General features: G+C 41.3%; 1 pseudogene; it reads right to left on the reverse strand.

The window, feature by feature from the left end:
• Positions 1 to 18,326: 18,326 nt before the first annotated feature.
• LOC101106468 (transcription initiation factor TFIID subunit 9-like) overlaps positions 18,327 to 19,341 on the reverse strand; it is a 31,444-nt pseudogene continuing 30,429 nt past the window's right edge.

Here is a 19,341-nt window from a genome sequence, read left to right on the forward strand (position 1 = left end):
AGTAACTAGGGACTCTACCCATGGAGCACCGCGTCAACCAGGACCGCCTCCTCTCCCTAATTGGTTGCTGACAGGTGGGAAGGCCCGGAGGGAGGGATTGAGGGCGGGGGCGGGGCCGAGGACGGGGCGGGGCCACGCGGAGAGAGCTGCGCGTGCGCGTGATCGGTCTGGCACCTAGCTTAGAGCCAAAGCTGGCCTGGAGAGTGGTTAATGGGATGACAGTCGTTATGCCTTGCCCGTTCTTTAATCCATTCTTTCTCTCTGCCAACACCTCTTTTTAGCACTGAAGTCGTTCTTGTTTTTATTATTCATTCATTGAAAAGATAGCACTTGATTTGTGACAGCAATGTACTGTCTGGGGATTCTGAGCTAAGCAAAATCTTCCTGTGCTCCCTTGGAGATTAGAGTCTGATGAAGGAGACAGAGTTTTAATGGGAAATCACAAGTTAAGAGGGGGTAAGACCGAGTCCTGTGGAAGGGCACCTTATCTAGTTCTGTTTTGGAAGAGGCCAAAGAGTCGGACACGACTGAGCGACTGAACTGAACTGAACTGAAAACTGGAGGAAGGGGGACTATTTTTCACGCAATAGTCCTGTCATGAAAGGATGGGTTCTGGTGTGCACTGTTGGTGGGAATGTGAGTTGGTACAGTCACTATGGAAAACAGTGTGTATGGGCCTTAAGAAATTAAAAATAGAACTGCCATGTGATTTGGCAATTCCACTCCTGGGTATATATACAAAAGAATTGAAATCAGAGAGATAGTTGCACTCCCAAATGCACCAGAAATATTAACCAAGATATGGAACCAATCTGAATGCCCACTAATGGATGAATGGAAAAAGTAAAATGTGATATATATATATGAATATTATTTTATATATTATGTTTTATATCTATAATGGGGGTATATATATTATTCTGCCAAAAAAATAAGGACATCCTGTCATTTTAACAACATGGATGGAACTGGAGGGTATTATGCTTGGTGAAATATGTTGGAAAAGACAAATACTGTATGGTCTCGCTTACATGTGGAATCTAGAAGAGTTGAACTCATAGAAACGGAGAGTAGAATGGTGGTTTCCAGAGGCCAGGAAGTGGGGGAAATAGGGAAATACTGGCCAAAGGGTAAAAGGCTCCAGTTATAAGTTATGGGGGCTTAGCATACAGTTTGGCAACTTTGGTTATATATTTGCTAAGACAGTAAATCTTAAATATTCGTTAAGAAAAAAAGAATTATGTGAGGTGATAGAATTGCTGACTGGCTTTATTATGATAATCATTTTATAATATATGCATGATCAAATTATCACATCATATACTTTAAGCTTATATGTCAATTGTATCTCTGTAAATATGGTTTTTCCAGTGGTCATGTACGGATGTGAGAGTTGGACTGTGAAGAAAGCTGAGCACCGAAAAATTGATGCTTTTGAACTGTGGTATTGGAGAAGACTTCTTGAGAGTCCCTTGGACTGCAAGGAGATCCAACCAGTCCATTCTGAAGGAGATCAGCCCTGGGATTTCTTTGGAAGGAATGATGCTAAAGCTGAAACTCCGGTACTTTGGCCGCCTCATGTGCACGTTGCCAAGGTTGCCAACATGCCAATGTTGACTCATTGGAAAAGACCCTGATGCTGGGAGGGATTGGGGGCAGGAGGAAAACGGGACGACAGAGGATGAGATGGCTGGATGGCATCACCGACTCGATGGACGTGAGTCTGAGTGAACTCGGGGAAGTGGTGATGGACAGGGAGGCCTGGCGTGCTGCAATTCATGAGGTCGCAGAGAGTCGGACACGAGTGAGCGACGGAACTGAACTGAACTGAAATCTGGAAAAGAAGTAAATAAGAAAATAATAAAAAGAAAAGATGGAGTATTCAAAAGACACTGTTAACCCACGAAAAGTTGTTCCACATATATCCACCAAGATGATACATGTTAAGAAAACCACAGTGAGATATTGCTACATGCTTATCAGAATGACTAAAATTAAAAATAGCCACAAAACAAGATGCTGACAAAGATATAGAGAAACTGAATCACTTATGTATTACTGGTAGGAATGTAAAGTGTAAAACATATTATAGATAATTATACAACCACCCTAGAAAACCGTTGAGTAGTTTCATACAAAACTAAGCAGCTATTATAAAATCCAGCATTAATACCAGAGAAATGAAAACATGTTCACACAAAAATCTATACATGAGCATCTGTATGGCTAAGTCTCTTTGCTGTCCAACTGAAACTATCACAGTATTGTTAATCGGCTATACTCCAATATAAAATTAAATGTTAACAAAATTCAGGAGACCCAGGTTCGATCCTTGGGTGGGAAGATCCCCTGGAAAAGGGAATGCAATCCACTCCAGTATTCTTGCCTGGAGAATCCCATGGGTAGAGGAGCCTGGCAGGCTACAGTCCATGGGATCTCAAAGAGTCAGACACAACTGAGTGACTGATACTTTTACTTTCTTTCATTAAAAAAAAAAAAACAGACAGAAACTATTACATGAGTGTTCATAGCAGCTTCATTCATAGTAGCTCCAAGTTAGAAAGAACCCATATGTCCTTCAACCACTGAATGGCCAAACAAACGGTGGAATACTATTCAGCAATTAAAATGAAGAAATTACTGATACATATAACTACTTGGATGAATTTCCAAGGAATTATGCTGAGTGAAAGGAATCAGACTCAAAAGTCAAATACTGTATGATTCCATTTATATAACATTCTTGAAATGACAAAATTATAGAGATGGAGAGCAGATTAGTGGTTGCCAGGGGTTAGACAGGCAGAGTGGGGGGAGGTGGCTGGGGCTATAAAAGGATCTTTGTGACGGATTGTTCTTTATCTTGACTGCGGTGGTCACAGAAATCTCCATATGTGATAGCAGCACACAGGAGGAGACGCATGCACTCACACGCACTACATATAAACAGCTGAAAGTTTAATAACATTGGGTGCGATGGACGGATTGAATCAACGTTCATTCCTCAGTTATAACATTGTACTCTAGTTATGCAAGATGTTACCAGTGGGAGAAACTGGGGAAAGAGGATGCCAGATCTTTCTGCATTATTTCTTACAATTGCATGTGAATCTACAAGTATCTCAAAATAAAAAGGTTTAAAAAGAAACTCTTAGAGAATGAAAAGGCAAACCACAAACTGGGAGAACAGTCTTGCAAAACACATACCTGATAAAGGACTTGCATCCAGAATACTCTGAAACTCTTAAAACCTAATAATAAATAGCAAAACAAACTACCCTATTTATTCTTATAAAGATTTAAACAGACACTTTCCACTATAAGGGTGACAGATACATGAAAAGATGTTCAACACAATTATAATGAAATAAAAATTTTAAAACACAATCAGATACCATTGCACACCTTTAACAATGACTAAAAAGGAGAAAATAAGTTAGCACTAACAAGAACTGGCGTGGATGCAGAGCAGTTGGAACTTTCAAACATAGCAGGAGAGGATAGAAGATGGACCAGCCACTTTGCAAAACAGCTTTTGAGTTTCTTGAATATAAAATTGCATATATACTTACCATGTAACGCAGCAATCCTACACCTCAGCATTTACCTAAGTGAACTGAAAACTGATGTTCACACAGAAAGGTAAACAGGAATGATTATTGTGGTTTTACTCACAATCGCCAAAAGCTGGAAACAAAGCAAATGTTCTTCAACTGCTGAGTGGATAAACAAACTGGTACGTCCACATAATAAAAAGGAATGGACTGCTGATGACTGTAACAACGTAATTGAACCTCAAATTTATAATGTGAGTGAAAGATGCCAGACTCAAAGTTACACCCTTTAAAATTCCATTTTTATGACACTCTGGAAAAAGCAAGACTATAGGGATAGAATCACTGACAAGATTAGTGGTTACCAAGGGCTGGGGGTAGGGAAAGAGATTGACTGCAAATGAGCATGGTAGTTTTTGGAGGGTGATGGAATCATTTCACATCTTGATTTTAGTTTTGATTACATGTACAGTAACATGTTAAGTAGTCATAATCGGATGTGCGAGTTGGACCGTAAAGAAGGCTGAGTGCCCAAGAATTGATGCTGTTTAATTGTGGTGTTGGAGAAGACTCTTAAGAGTCCCTTGGACTGCAAGGAGATCAAACCAATCAATCCTAAAGGAAATCAATGCTGAATATTCACTGGAAGGGCTGATGCTGAAGCTGAATCTCCAATGCTTTGGGTACCTGATGTAAAGAACCAACTCACTGGAAAAGACCCTAATGCTGGGAAATATTGAAGGCAAAAGGAGAGGGGAGGCAGTGCTGAAGATGAGATGATTAAATAGCATCACTGACTCAGTGGACATGAGTTTGAGCAAACTCTGGGAGGTAGTGAAGGAGAGGGAAGCCTGGCGCGCTGCAGTCCGTGGTGTCCAAAAGAGTCAGACATAACTTGGTGACGGAACAACAACAACATTACTATGTACATTTGTCAAAAGTCATAAAACTATTTATATACTTAAAAGGGTAAATTATACTGTATGTAAACTAATTTAAGAAAAGAAAAAAAAACGAAAAATAGAGAATGAGGAATAAACAGGTGGGGCAATAGCAAGGCTGGAGAAGAGGAGAGAACCAACTATGAAACAGATTTTAAGAGTTTTTTTCACCTGGTGCTAAGTGGAAAGGAAGAAATGACTCAAGATTGGGCTGTTACATTGTTTTTATATGTTGGCTCTTGTGAATCATGCTGCTGGTTACATGTGGATGCAGATGTCTCTTCAAGATACTGGTCTCATTTCCTTCAGGTTTATTCCCAGAAGTGGACCAACCTTGGAGAAGGCAATGGCACCCCACTCCAGTACTCTTGCCTGACAAATCCCATGGACAGAGGAGCCTGGTGGGCAGCCATCTATGGGGTCGCACAGACTCAGACACGACTGAAGCGTCTTAGCAGCAGCAGCAGCAGCAGCAGGACCAACCTTTGTCCACCCAGAAATAAATGGTCAAAGGAGTTGTGGCGTGTGTATATACAATGGACTATTATTCAGCCATAAAAAGATGGAAGTCGTGATTTGTAATAACATGGATGAAGGTAAGTGAAATAAGCCAGACAGAGAAGGACAAATACTGTATAGTGTCATTTATATATAGATTTTTTTTTTAAGTCAAACTTAGAGAAACACGGCGTAGAATGGTGGTTACCTAGGACTTGGGTGGGGTGGGGGGTGGGGAGATGCTGGTGAAAGTTTCAGTTATAAGTTCTGAGGACCTAATGGTATAGCATGGTGACTGTAGCTAATAACACTCTATTGAATACTTGGAATTTTTCTAAGAGGATAGATCTTAAGTGATCTCACCACAAAAAATTTAAAAATAGCTATGTGAGTGATCGGAGAAGGCAATGGCAACCCACTCCAGTACTCTTGCCTGGAAAATCCCATGGACAGAGGAGCCTGGTGGGCTGCAGTCCATGGGGTCGCAAAAGAGTCGGACACGACTGAGTGACTTCACTTTCACTTTTCACTTTCATGCATTAGAGAAGGAAATGGCAACCCACTCCAGTGTTCTTGCCTGGAGAATCCCAGGGACGGGGGAGCCTGGTGGGCTGCCGTCTATGGGGTCGCACAGAGTCGGACATGACTGAAGCGACATAGCAGCAGCAGCAGCAGCATGTGAAGTGATGAATGTGTTAACTTGACTGTGGTAAATATTCCATGATGTATACCTGTATTAAATCATCCCATCGTACACTTTAAATATATACAATTTTATTTTTCGATTACACTTTAATAAAGCTGGGGTGGGGGTAAAATTGGGCAGTTGGGTGCAGGTACTCACCTGGACAGGTAACATAGATTAGAGCAGGAAAGAGGAGCATGAGGAGTCAAGGACGTGCTTAATTTCAAGTACCTGTGGGACATCCGTTCCTAACTGGATAAATTTTAGAAAGAAGCTATGGCTGAAAATACGGACTGGGGAGTCATCCCCAGGTGTTTGTTTGTTTGTTTGTTTTTCCCCAGAAAATGATCTAGTTATTCACAAGGAAGAAGGCTGCAAACCTTACAGTTACGGGTTGGCGGTGTAAGCAGGGCTGCGCAGGAGACTGGAGGAGCAGCTGGAGTGATGCTCTGAGCGAAAAAGGCAGATGCTGTAGCATGCAAACCGGGAGGAGAGGGCACTTAAGAAGAAGGAAGTGTCCAGTCGTGTTGGATACTAAAGAGGACGCCCTGAAAAATGTCCTTGCGGTTTAGCAATTAGAAGGTCACTGGTAACCTCGACAGCAGCTTCAGGAGAGTGATGGGGTCAGAAGTCAGATTACAGGAGGCTGAGAAGTAAAGGGGAGGCTAGGAAGTGGAGGCCGCCGAAAGGCTACCTTCCCAGAAGCCGGCAAAGGGTTGCAAAGAAGCAAATCACAGGGCGAAAGCTGGAGGAACATGGGGGGAGGGAAGGGCCTTTTGTTCGTATGTGAGGGGGTGAAACCAATAAGGAAGGAGAGGTTGAAGGTGTAGGACAGAGAGAAGATGATACGTGTTTGCCTCAGGTGAATAATGGGCATTATACCAAGAGTGCGATGTAAGAGGCCAGGAAGCCAAAGGCATTCCAAAAAGCTCATTTTAAGTGTTGAATCATGGAATTTAGGTTGGTTAGAGAGGTGAGAGACCTTTGACATGGAGGAATGTCATGGAGGAATGTCGTGAGTTTCAGAGAGAGAGCTATGGGTGCCACATAAAGAAAATGGGCACGTCTTGTCTTGAGTGATCACCCGGCCACATGATCAAATGCATTGATGGGGAGGAAGTGTGTGTTCAGATCCTGCTTCTCTCATACCTAAGGGTGTGATATGGGGTGGATTATTTATGTTTTTAAGTTTCATTTACCTCATCCAATACATGAGGGTGGATTGGATACTAAATAGCTATGTCACTGAGTTGGAAAGATCACATGTGGACATGAATGTAAAAACACAATTCTAGGGTGAATAGAGAATGCTCAGTACCCAAAAGATTCTGACTTCTGAACTGAATTCTTTTTTTTTTTTTAGTTTTTATTTATGCCTTTATTGATTTTTGGCTGTGCTGGGTCTTTGCTGCTTTGCACAGCTGTTCTCTAGTTGCGGCAGTCGGGGCTTACTCTCTAGCTGCGGTGCCCAGGCTTCTCATTGTGGTGGCTTCCTTTGTTGTGGAGCGTGGGCTCTAGACGCTTGGGCTTCAGTCAGCGTGGTGCGTGGGTTAGCTGCCCTGAGGCATGTGGGATCTTCCTGGACCAGGGATCTAACCCATGTCCCCTTGCATTGTCAGGCAGATACTTAAACAATGGACCACCATTAAGTGCCTGGTCTGTATTCTTTTGATTGTAAACATCTCCTCAAGAGTTGAAACGTCAACATATATTTATGTGTAGGAGATACCTCAGGGATTACAAACTTGCATCTCCTGGGCCCAGACTGATGGAGTAAGCATGTCAGACAGATAGATATATGACAATAAACTGCAGTCAGGTGAACTGGAAACTAAGTGCCCCCAACTAAAAGCATTCACATTTAAAATGGTTAAAGCACAAGGCTTCCTAGATAAAGCACAACTATGGGTCCCCAGCTTGCAACCTCTGTTTCTTTTCCTGGTATAACCGTCATTGGTAACTGGCAGGCCCAGCGCCTCTGACAGGTTTACTTAAATCTCAAACAGATGGTTCTAATGAGTATTAAATAAGTTTGGAGATTAAATCCCCAAGTTACAATGTCTTTCCCACAACCAGAATGATACTTGGTATTATTATTTGCACCTTATCCACTTGCTTAAATGTGGGAATTAAGATCCCTTCAAATTGTTCAAAAGATTCTTGAGTTCTGCAGTTGTCAAAACAACGTATAATTGCATAGGCAAATTAGCCAAGGTTTAGAAGCCTCAAATCTGAAAGAAATTAAGGCTGTGCCTGAAATGAATTAGTCTGTAAGCAAGTTAGTTGGGTTTTGTATGTTTGATTACATGTTTTTTAAGAAAAATTGTAACTGTGACCTAGTACTAATTTTCGACTAGCTCTTTAGCTGTTGATACCACAACTATAAAATGCATTAATCGTCTTTGTAGGTCTGAAGAGGGACCAGTTAAAATTTTAGGGCTGGTAATTTTGATATTATTGAATACATACATAAAATTATCTAGCTGAAGTAAACTTCCCCTTCTGTTTTATTCAGTGACTTTGTGGGATTTATGATGGTCTGTTCAAAAATCTTTCACTGACATAGCAATCCTCTTTTGTATCAGATGAGCAAGCATGTTCAGACAGAGGTGGTAGGGTCCCCACAAATGGGACAGAAAACATTTGATGAAGATCTTCTCCCATTAACTTACTCCAAGGGGCAAGACGAGGAACCAGAATTTTGCCGCTTACTAGTTGCTGTTGTTTAGTTGCTAAGTTGTGACTGATTCTCTGCAACACCAAAGACTGTAGCTCACCAGGCTCCTCTGTCCATGGAGTTTCCCAGGCGAGAATAGTGGAATGGGTTGCCTATTGGTAAATAGCATTGTTAATAGAATAAAAAGTCAACCAATGGAAACTCTCTCTCTACTCTCTTGAAAGCTGCTCTTATCCATAATAAGAACTCAAGAATGTGTTTGGGGATGAGGGAGAGGATATCGGGCATGATTCCTTCATGACTCCTGAGTGTCCCTTACTGAGGTTTCCGTGGGAAGGAATTGAAAGCCAGCGAAGAAAGCATATTTTCGATAGTGGATGCTTTTCTTCCTTAAAATCCCTTTGTCAGTTGAGCTCTTGTTCATCAGTCTTATGAGTGGTCAGTATGGTCCTTATCAGAGAGATCCACTCATACCTGGCAGAATAAAAAAAAATCGTTTATTCCCTTGTTTCTGAATCAAGTGGAGAATACATAGGGCATTTTCTGGTACTCATTAAGTGCAGAAGAATAACAACATGCCATTAAATTGCAGAGTAAGTATACCACAAAATCTGTAATATATAATTTCAAGCAAGGAATTTTCTTTTGAGAATACGTTCAGCTAATTTAAAGCATAACTTCATTAACATAACCATCTCTGCATACAGAGCAGAGTGGAATTCATAAAACTTTACCAGCACTTGGGTTTATAAGCTCACAGTGGGAATCGCCAGGGTTGGTAAACTTGCAAGGCCTCTCTTTTCCTATCAGACAGTGGATGCAGATTTGCAGCGTTATACTGGGACCTCTCTCGGGTTCATCTCCCTCTGGCTCAGAGGCAGAGGCCCCTTTCCTCCTGCTTTGTCTGATCCTCTTCCTGCAGCTCTCCTGGGGCTCTCCCTGAGCGGCAACATCAAAGTCATTTATGGCTGGAAGCTGGTGGCCAGCCATATGGAATTACAGCCCAGGCTCTCGCCGGATTACAGAGTGTAGCATATGAACCAAATGACAGTGCCATGGCACAGAGGAAAGGCTGGTGAAGCCTCCAGTTTTGAATGGAAAATATGACTCTTTGTGTATTTATATACAGGCTCCTCATAAACAACCTGAATGTTTCACCAACATCCCAATGAAGCAAGGGATGGGCTGAGTTAAAAATAGCTCCAGAATGCCTCTCTTCTAAGTAAATTACCCACCCTGTCCTATCTCCTCTGGGTGTTTACTGTAACATGTTTCCCTGCATATTTCAGAATTCGAGAAATGCTTAACAGCACATAACGTAACTTAAGACTTAAGAAAATGGCTCTCATAGCAGAGTTTCTTTATCTAATGCATTATTTGTTTATTTGACTGCATTGGGTCTTAGTTGCAGGACATGAGATCTCTCACTGCAGCACACAGAACTCCCTAGTTGTGGAGCAAGGGTTCAGTATTTGTGGTGTGCTGGCTTAATTGTCCCAGGGCCTGTTGGAGCTTAGTTCCTCAACCAGGGATTGAACCCACATACCCTGGATTGCAAGGAGGATTCTTAACCACTGAACCCCCAGGGAATTCCCTCATGTGTTACTATTGCCACAGAGTCCAACAATCCAACTTACCCGTCCTGAATCTAGCTATTAAGCCATCTCATGTACCTGAATATCTACTTCCTCATCCCCTATTTGCTTCTCAACCCCTGCCGTGTGGCTTTCATCCCCCAGCACTCCACAGAACCTGTTTAGGCTTTACAGCTCCAGAGGGATACCTTTTTGTGTGTACATCCTGGAATTACAACGTGATAGACCAGTTGTCCAGGCTTGACCTTAGCGTTGCTCCCTGCTGCTTCCTCCCTTTGAGATAGCCAGCTTCCAAGTCCCAGTGATTGTGACTCCTACACCGCTTTTGTCTCCTTCTGGTCAACTCCATGCGTGCTTCTTATTGCCTCGATGTGACTCTCCATTCTTTGTGACAGTTAGCAGAGGTCTCCCAACTGCTCTTCTTGCCTGTAATCTTGTTCCCCCCTTTATTTCATAGTCTACACCTGCTGCTGGATCATCTGTATGAGGTGCAAATCAGTTCACGTCGCTCCTTGTTTGAAAACCACCAATGCTTCTCTGTTACGAATAGAAGAGAGTCCAAAGAGCCTTCTTAACCTGATCCCAAACTCTCTTTACGTCAACTTCGCATCCCTTATCATGTTCCCCACCACTACTCCCCTGTCCTTCTAATCCAGTCACAGATTTCCTGCAGTTCCCAACATGCTATGCTTCTGCATGTCTCTGCGCCTTTTTCTGTGTCGTCCCTACTGTTTCCAGTGCCCTTTCCACCTTGCTCCTTGAGAATACTCAACCCTCCTTTCAAAGACCCAGCTCAAATGCCGCCTGCTCTGTAAAGGCCGTCACCCTCAGCTCCCCTTGGCAAAGTTAGTGACCCTTTTCTGTGCACCAACATCTTATGTGTCCCTTGGTAATAGCGTTCATTGTCCTGTCAACATTGCCTGTACAAATCTGTCCTCCATTCGTGCCAAGGATTATTTAAAACTTCAACTGTTTCCTGCTTCTGCTTCTGTATTCCCAGTGACTAATAAGGTTTTACACACATACCAGAGATTTCTACATGCCTCATGAATGAATGAGCGCATGCATAACTCATTGCAACGAATCAATAAAATGAAACCCCTACAACTGAACATTTTTATCTGAGGTTCATATTTCCATGGCAAAAAGCCTCCTCCTCCTCCTCTCTCAGCCCAGGGAACAAAGGTAGCCTGCAGACTGAGTAGGCACTGAGCTGGAGGAAGGGAAGCAACTATAGCATCACCGTTTCCATTTCTGAACCCTCTTTCTTCAGGCACAAAAAGATGGTTCCCAATTTCCCAGGGCGATAAAGAGAGCGCTTTCACTTCAGTGTCATTGGAAGAGAACAGAAACAGAGCGATAAGTCACAGAAGCAAAGGAGCCCCATTGTTAAGTCAGTGAGTTTCATCCAGGATGTCTGGGAAGCATTTAATGAATCTTGGAATAAACTTGTTTTTAATTTTAAAAAGAATGCACTATTTACAAACGACCAATTAAATGTTTATTCACCTTCTTTTGTTCCACTTTGAAAAGGGTGTGTTTGACAGTTTGACAAAGGCAGTCTGTGGCAGTTCAGTAAAGGGCTCTCCCAGGAGCTTTAGTCCCCAGACAGTAAAGGAATGTTTCCTAAAGTACACAGCCTGCTGCCTCTTTCTCCAGCCTCTTTTCCCAGCCCTCGCTCAGTATTCAGGCCCAGGTGAAACCTCACTTTCTCTGAGCAACCTCTCCTTGTTACTGAATCCAAGCTCACCCTGCTCTTCGCATGACTGGCCGATGGGTGGGAGATGAGGTGTTGAGGCAAGGAATAACAACTTTTTGCAGAAAGCCAGATATCCAAAAAGATGGTGGGCTAGTGCCGTAGAGTACCATCTTATCAGGGGCAGGATGCCATTTTCTTTTATAGAACAGAGAAGGGGAGGAGGTGAGTAAGTGAAGTAAAAAGGCCATTAGTCTTGCAAAGTTTCTCCTGGCTGGGCCAGTATCAAGAGGGGATGTGTGAATTTCTTCTTTTCTGTAGCCATTCATAGGTGGGCAGGGGCAGAATGTCTCTCTGTGAGCTGAACAAAGGCACTTTAGTTTAACATTCAGGCAGAGGGGCAAGGTTCCAAGATACAGGCCATTAGGTACACTTTTAGCTGCAGACAGCATCCTTTTAGTGATTATAATAACAAAAGCGACAAAAGGCAAGGTGGAAGTAAAAGGAAGGGATCCCAGATGGGGTCAAGTATGGCTCTTCCCTGTTCACACTGATCCTCTCAGACTCCATACCGCACTCTAGCTCCGTGAACCCTTAGCTCCCGGAACACCCTATTGCACCCTTACTCCACACTGTCGTTATTACTTATAACACTACATTCTCACCGTGGTTGAGACTCTGCAGTCCGCAGTTTTTTCTGTGGGCATCAGTGGTCTGTTCTTTTGATTTGCTGAGCAGTGGGCCGTGAGTTACATGTCCTGCAATGTGTTTATTCATTCATCCAGGGTACGACAAAAGTCTTCATTTCTCAAAATTAATGCCTGGTGGTGTGATTGTTGGGTCATGTGGTTAGCATATGATTACATTTATAATAACCCCTAAACACTGTTTTCCAAAGTGACTCTACCATTTTGTCCTCTAAGTGGCAATATTTAAGAATTCTTTTTTCTATCCTCATCAACACTTGGTATTCCCATTCTTAAAACACTTTCTAGACATTTAATAAGTACTGGTATCTCACATGGTTATAATGTTCATTCTCCTAGTGGTAAATGACAGTGAGCCTCTCTTTATGGACTTATTTGTCATCTACATATCTTTGCTAAAGTAAAAACCTTTGGGCCACTTTCTAATTGAGTTACTTGCTTTTTGTTGACTCTCTACATATCATAGGGCCCCCCCCAACCCCCACGTAGCTCAGCGATAAAGAATCCTCCTGCAGTGCAGAAGCTGCAGGTGACCCGGGTTCAGTCCTTGGGTGGGGAAGATTCCCTGGAGGAGGGGCATGGCAACCCACTCCAGTATTCTCGCCTGGAGATTCCCCATGGACAGAGGGGCCTGCAAGTTACAGTCCATAGTATCGCAAAGAGTCAGACACAACTGAAGTGACTTAACGCACACATACAAACACATGCATATCACATATACATATGTTTATATATGATCAATGAATATTTTCTCCAAGTCTGTAGTTTATCTTTTCATTATCTGAACAGCATCTTTCATAGAGTAAAAGTTTTAAAAGTGCTAATGAAGTTTAATTTATCATTTTTTTCTATTATACTTCACGCTTTTGATGTCATATCTAAGAATTCTAATTCACAGTCATAAAGATTTCCCTCCTGTTTTTTTCTAAAAGTTTTATAGTTTGACATCAATTTCTACATTTAGGCTTATGATACATTCTGATACATTTAAAATTAATTTTTATAAGATGTAAGGTACATGGAATTGAAGTCTTTGGAGACATTTTGCCTTTACCTTGGAATACCTTGTTTCCAGTTCAACCATTGCAAGATGGTTTATTTTCTATGTCATGGTTATCACCAGGGAGAATCTTTGAGGCTGGGCAAATTTGATTTGAAGAAAGGCTTAATTTTAACCAGACAAGCTGACAGCAATGAATATTAGTAAAGAATAAAAAATGCAGAGGCCAAAATATATAGTCCTTGCTCTGACAAGCATTGGTTGGCAAAATCAGCATACAGTATTTATGAGGTTATTTGTATGTATGCTTCTGTTCATTTATTCACACATGCACACATCTATAGACTCTTAAATATTTCTGAGTTTATTGCTTCTCCCTAGAGCTTTAAGCCACAATTTTACTTGTTCAGAAATTCCAGCTACCCTTTTCCCAGAGGCAGGAGATTTTGGTTAGTGGCTTTAGAAGTTTGTCACAAACTGTCACATTCTTCAGTTTATAAAATGGACTTGATTTGGGTAGACCGAAGATGGATTTTCCATTACATCATTTAGAAATGGATAGGCCTTTCCATAAACACACTTAGACACTTTATCCCAACTTTTCCTTTTTTTTTTAAATTTCATGTTCATGTTTTAATGGTCCTCTTGCAGGCATATCCCTTTTGGCATTGTTGGCAACGTCAAGAAGCTTGAGTGCACTTGCCTTACCCTGAATCCACCAGAATGGCAGAGGGGCTTCTTTGCCAAGCCCACTGAGCTTAAGGCCTGAGGCATCCCCATTACCACTTAGCACCATGAGACCTTCACATGGAGCTGGGAGCCTTCTAAATTTCTTGGATTTAGGATTAACGACTTTCTCTGTTGTCTTCAGTGTTTCTGGATTCACTTAATATAACACTGTCAGGCTTTAGTCGAAAATATATTCTTTGAATTAAATAAAAAAGCAGTTATCTAGGCCAGCCTTTACCAAAAAACTCCAGATACTTGCTGTGAAAGACTGGATTATTTCTTTCAGCTCTTCACTCCCCTGCAGCAGGGATGTACATCCACACCTTTCCCTTTGCAGCTGGCGCTTATATCCCCACAGGACAGTGGGACAGTGGGACACTGGGAAGAGTTTGCTTCCCCCCAAACTCCACTTTGTTAGCAGTTGGCTTGGCCAGTGGAGTGCTGCGGAATTGGTGTGAGCATAGGCTTTGTGTCTGTTTGTATGTTTCAGCTTGCCCTCTTGCATCCCTGTGATCGTCATCATAAGAACACAGCCCTGCTGTAGCTTCCCTCTCTTCACTATGGGCCCAGCGTAAAACACAGAGAACTGACCCAAACCTGATCTGCAGCTTGGACCTACACTAGCCAAACTGCAGCTAGAAGCAGAGCTACCCTAACCAGTCCGCAGACCAGTGAGTAACAAAGGTAAAATTCTTGTTTGTTTATGCTTGTTGAGTTTTTTTACTTAGCGTTATTCCAGCAATAGATGACTAACACACTGACCTATCTCTCAGTCATGTTTCCCACAGGCAGTGAAATCCATATGAAACCTAGAACAAACTTATTTGCTAGGAGAAACCAGTGAATATTGTAGCCATGAATCAGAATGGTTACCATCTTCTCATGGATTTTTCTCCAGTCTACCCCAGTCTTCAAGAATCCACTCTGAGCAGATTTTCTGAGCATCCTTTTAGTCAGATTAGTCTGTGTAGAATTACACAATGTGAAGGCTGTCATTTCCTAGTGGTCCTCACAAGTGCTGGATCCCAACAACTAAAGCCTCTATTAAGTTGTTATGTTATGATTTATACATGGGCAATAGTACAGGTTCCAAGCTGTAGAAGCCAGATTTCTTGGCAATAGAAAGCACTATTAAAATTCAGCCTTTACCCAAGAATATTAACAAGCTCTGATCACCAGTAGTTATGGTCCATTGCAATGTTCAGCGAGTGTCAGCATGAAATGACAGGCTGTCCTTTGTCTTCCCGAGATCCCCCAATCCCCAAAAGAACACATTTTCTTACATTCCTTGCTCCATGAACATAGGTATATTTTGCAGTTAACATTACTGGGGTTGGCCAGACCTCAGGAGTCTTATTTCCTTACACCTAGATTTTTAGCTAGATAATTTTAATTGGAATCTTTTATTACAGTGCGCTCTTTCAAAATCTAAGGATATAGCTGGATATTTTGTTTACCAAGCCCATCTCAGAATTAGATGCCATCATCTTACTGGCAGAAAGTTCCTAGGCCACCTTGAGCCTCAGATTTGTATCTTTACAACATGATCAAAGAGGCTTCCTACTTTTAATGCATCACATGAGCCGTAAATATTTAAAAATAATCACCAAGTACATAAAAGTCATGCTTAACCTTATAAAACATGTGTTGGCTCTGTTCATTTTCTCAAAGTTCACCTCCCCTTCTGTGCTTTACTTTTTCTGCTTCTTACCCGGCCATTCCTTTCTTCCTTGAATCCGATTGTTTCTCTTCTGACTAGCCAAACACAGGCAGATTGAGCAAGGCTTTGTCACAAGAGAGATGTTTAGCCAGAGAGAGGAAACACTAAAGGGAGACATTATAGGCATCTTTTAAATTTCATTTATTTTTATTTTTTTGGCAGCATTGCATGGCATGCAGGGTTAGTTCCTCAAGTAACGATCAAACCCATGGCCCCTGCAATGGAAGCAAGAAATCTTTTTTTTTTTTTTTTTTTTTTTGAGATTCGAGTTTTATTTACAAGTAAATGGAAGCAAGAAATCTTAACCACAGGGAAGTCCCTATGGTCACCTTTTAACATGTGATAGTCTGTTATATAAAAAAGGGAATATGCTTGAGAAAAAAAGAAAGAAAGAAAGAGGGAATAAGCTTGTCCTCTGTTGCTATGGAGAGGATGTAGCTAAATAAGTTAGAACAAGTCATAGAAAAGAGTTGCCAGGGAAACTCTCCTATAGGAAAGAAATTGGGCTCAATTAAACATTTTTCAATCAATAATGTCCAGTCATAGAATAAAAAGCAGTGAGTCCTTGTCAGTAAATGGATTCAAACTTTCCAGGCATAATAAACACATAATTCCTACGTCTCTTTGTACCTTCCGACTTTAAAATATTATGATTTGATCTATTTTATTTTCTACAGTTTATCTGAGTGTGCAGTGCAGGATAACATCAGCTGTAGCAGTTTCATGATTCTGTAATTAAATGAAAAAGTCAAACAGAATTTGTAGTCTTGAGTCTAGTAGGCCCTTCTGAATACTCCTGACTTCTGTGGAATCCAAATTGAAATATCTTACATAGTAAGATAGAGAGCATTCTACTTTTTCGTATTGTGCTGGTTAGATTTTATTATACCTACAGCTGATCACCACTGTTTAGAAGCATAAATATGCATATGACTTTATGACTGGGATCATGTTAATTTACTACTTCCTGCTGTCATTTGAAAGGAGCTTGTTACTCTGTTTTCTAGTTTCTAACCACAAGAACAATATTAAAAACAACATTGAAAAGCAGAGACATTACTTTGCTAACAAAGGTCCATCTAGTCAAGGCTATGGTTTTTCCAGTGGTCATGTATAGATGTGAGAATTGGACTGTGAAGAAGGCTGAGCACCAAAGAATTGATGCTTTTGAACTGTGGTGTTGGAGAAGACTCTTGAGAGTCCCTTGGACTGCAAGAAGATCCAACCAGTCCATCCTAAAGGAAATCAGTCCTGGGTGTTCATTGGAAGGACTGATGTTGAAGCTGAAACTCCAATACTTTGGCCACCTGATGCAAAGAGCTGACTCATTGGAAAAGACCCTGATGCTGGGAAAGATTGAAGGTGGGAGGAGAAGCGGATGACAGAGGATGAGATGGTTGGATGGCATCACCGACTGAATGGACATGAGTTTGAGTAGGCTCCGGGAGTTGGTTATGGACAGGGAGGCCTGGTGTGCTGCAGTCCATGGGGTCGCAAAGAGTCAGACAAGACTGAGTGACAGAACTGAACAGAACTGAACAACCACAACTTTGGGGTTCACTTTCTTTTAGTCTAGCTATATTAACGTACTGAGTGTACTAAGAGAAACACTTTCTATGTTGACTTTTAAAATCATGAATACAATTCCAAGAAACAAAAATAGTAGTGAAAATTCTTCCTTCTTAACAAAATCAAAAGTCAGATTTAAAAACTATATTTAAGACTTAAAGACTATCTAGATGCTTTAGTATGAGATTTGGGATTATTTTCTTCTACCTACATGTACCTTTTAGAAAATCCTTTGCTGTGATTGATTAGTGGCAAACTAAGTGTTTGAAAGAAAATGCCATTCCTGAAGGACTGGTGCAAAATTCTAGCAGTCATCATTTATTTATTGCTTTCAGCACACCAAAGACTGGTTTCTGCCTTCCATCAATGTTGTTGAGAAATCAGCTGTCAGTCTAACTACAGCTCATTTGAAGGCTTTCTTTTTTATTTCTGGCTGATTTTACAATTTTCTTTTTGTCTTTGGCTTTCTAAAGTTACCCTCTAATGCACCCAGGTATGAATTTCCTTTATTCATCCAGTTTTTGACTCATTATGCTCCTTGACTTGGTGGTGTTTATCAGTTCTAGCAAATTCTCATCCATCATTCTTCAAATATTGCTCCGTTGTCTTTTACTTTTTCTTCTTGAATCCAATTAAGCATCTTAGAATTCTGTTACATACTCTATACCTTTTATCTTCACCTCGGCATTTTCTAAGGATTTGTTCATTTCTCCAGGATTCATTTTTAATATTTTTTTAAGTGCATGAATTGCAACTGTATTTTTTACACTTAAAGGCTGACGAGAAACCTTTACTAATCCTATTAAAGAAAATCCAACATGACACCTCAATTGAAAAGTATGGTAAGCATATTTACTCATTAAATACTATTTTTCTAGAACACAACAGGAAGCATCTAGCATGCATGTTTAATCTCAGTACAATAGATTCAAAACCAAGTATATATGCTTACATGCTAGTCATCGTCATCATTGTCTTCATATTTTCTCTTCAGTGCATTTGATGCTTCATTGGCAGTATTTTGTGACGACACCATGTTAGTGGTAAGAAGAATATTTGGGACCCAATTAATGACAGATGAATTAGAACATTCTGAACAGCTGATGCTGCAGGAATTGATGCTTTTACAGCTGGGGACTGTGAAGTGGGCATCTGTGCTGTGAACCTTTGCCCTGTGAGGGACACTGGAGTCCCTACTTTAGTTGAAACGGACATGGCTTGTGGGGTTGGTGTGCCAAGCGTGGGAGTACTTGGTCTGCTAGTAACTGAACCAACACTTAACCGTGGAACCGTTATTCTTCCTGCAGAAGTAGATGCCTTTTTTTGGTAAAGATTTAAGTCTATAATTTGGAGCAGTCAAGCAATACCTATCAGGAGGCAATCTAGGACCTAAGTATGGCTTGATCAATGGCAAAGGGGTTTGATTTCTTTGCCTTGCAATATCTAATAAAAAAAAAAACCTCTTGGGGGAGGAGAGGTGAAAGACTGGTCAGCAGGACACTGGATTGCCAATCACACATCATCTGCGTCAACAGTAGCTTTCTTAGCATGACTTGAATAAATTTTGCATCATCTAGAATTGTGGTCACATACCAGGAAGCAACCTCCAACATCTGATTTATAACTCTTGGTTCATATTCTGGAATCCCCACACCCTTCAGGATTCATGCCATCATCTATGCATCTTTGGGCATGCTCTTGGGAGAAGCCATCTTGCCAGACTCCTTGATATTTGGTGGTCAAACTTCCAAGCTAAATCACACACATTAAAGTACTTCAGTCCTGATAGTGATGCAAATTCTTCACCTAATGTAGTTTTTCCAGCCCCTGGTGTACCAGTGAGTAGGATGTTTGGAAGCAACATGGTCCTTGCCCCGCTGGCTCTGGACACCTCTGCACATGTGCTCTACACCTAACTCATTTTTAATATTTTTGACCCATCTTCCAATTCCCCAAGTCTCTCTTTAGGT

This window comes from Ovis aries, chromosome 20, assembly GCF_016772045.2.
Source record: "Ovis aries strain OAR_USU_Benz2616 breed Rambouillet chromosome 20, ARS-UI_Ramb_v3.0, whole genome shotgun sequence".
Taxonomy (NCBI): domain Eukaryota; kingdom Metazoa; phylum Chordata; class Mammalia; order Artiodactyla; family Bovidae; genus Ovis; species Ovis aries.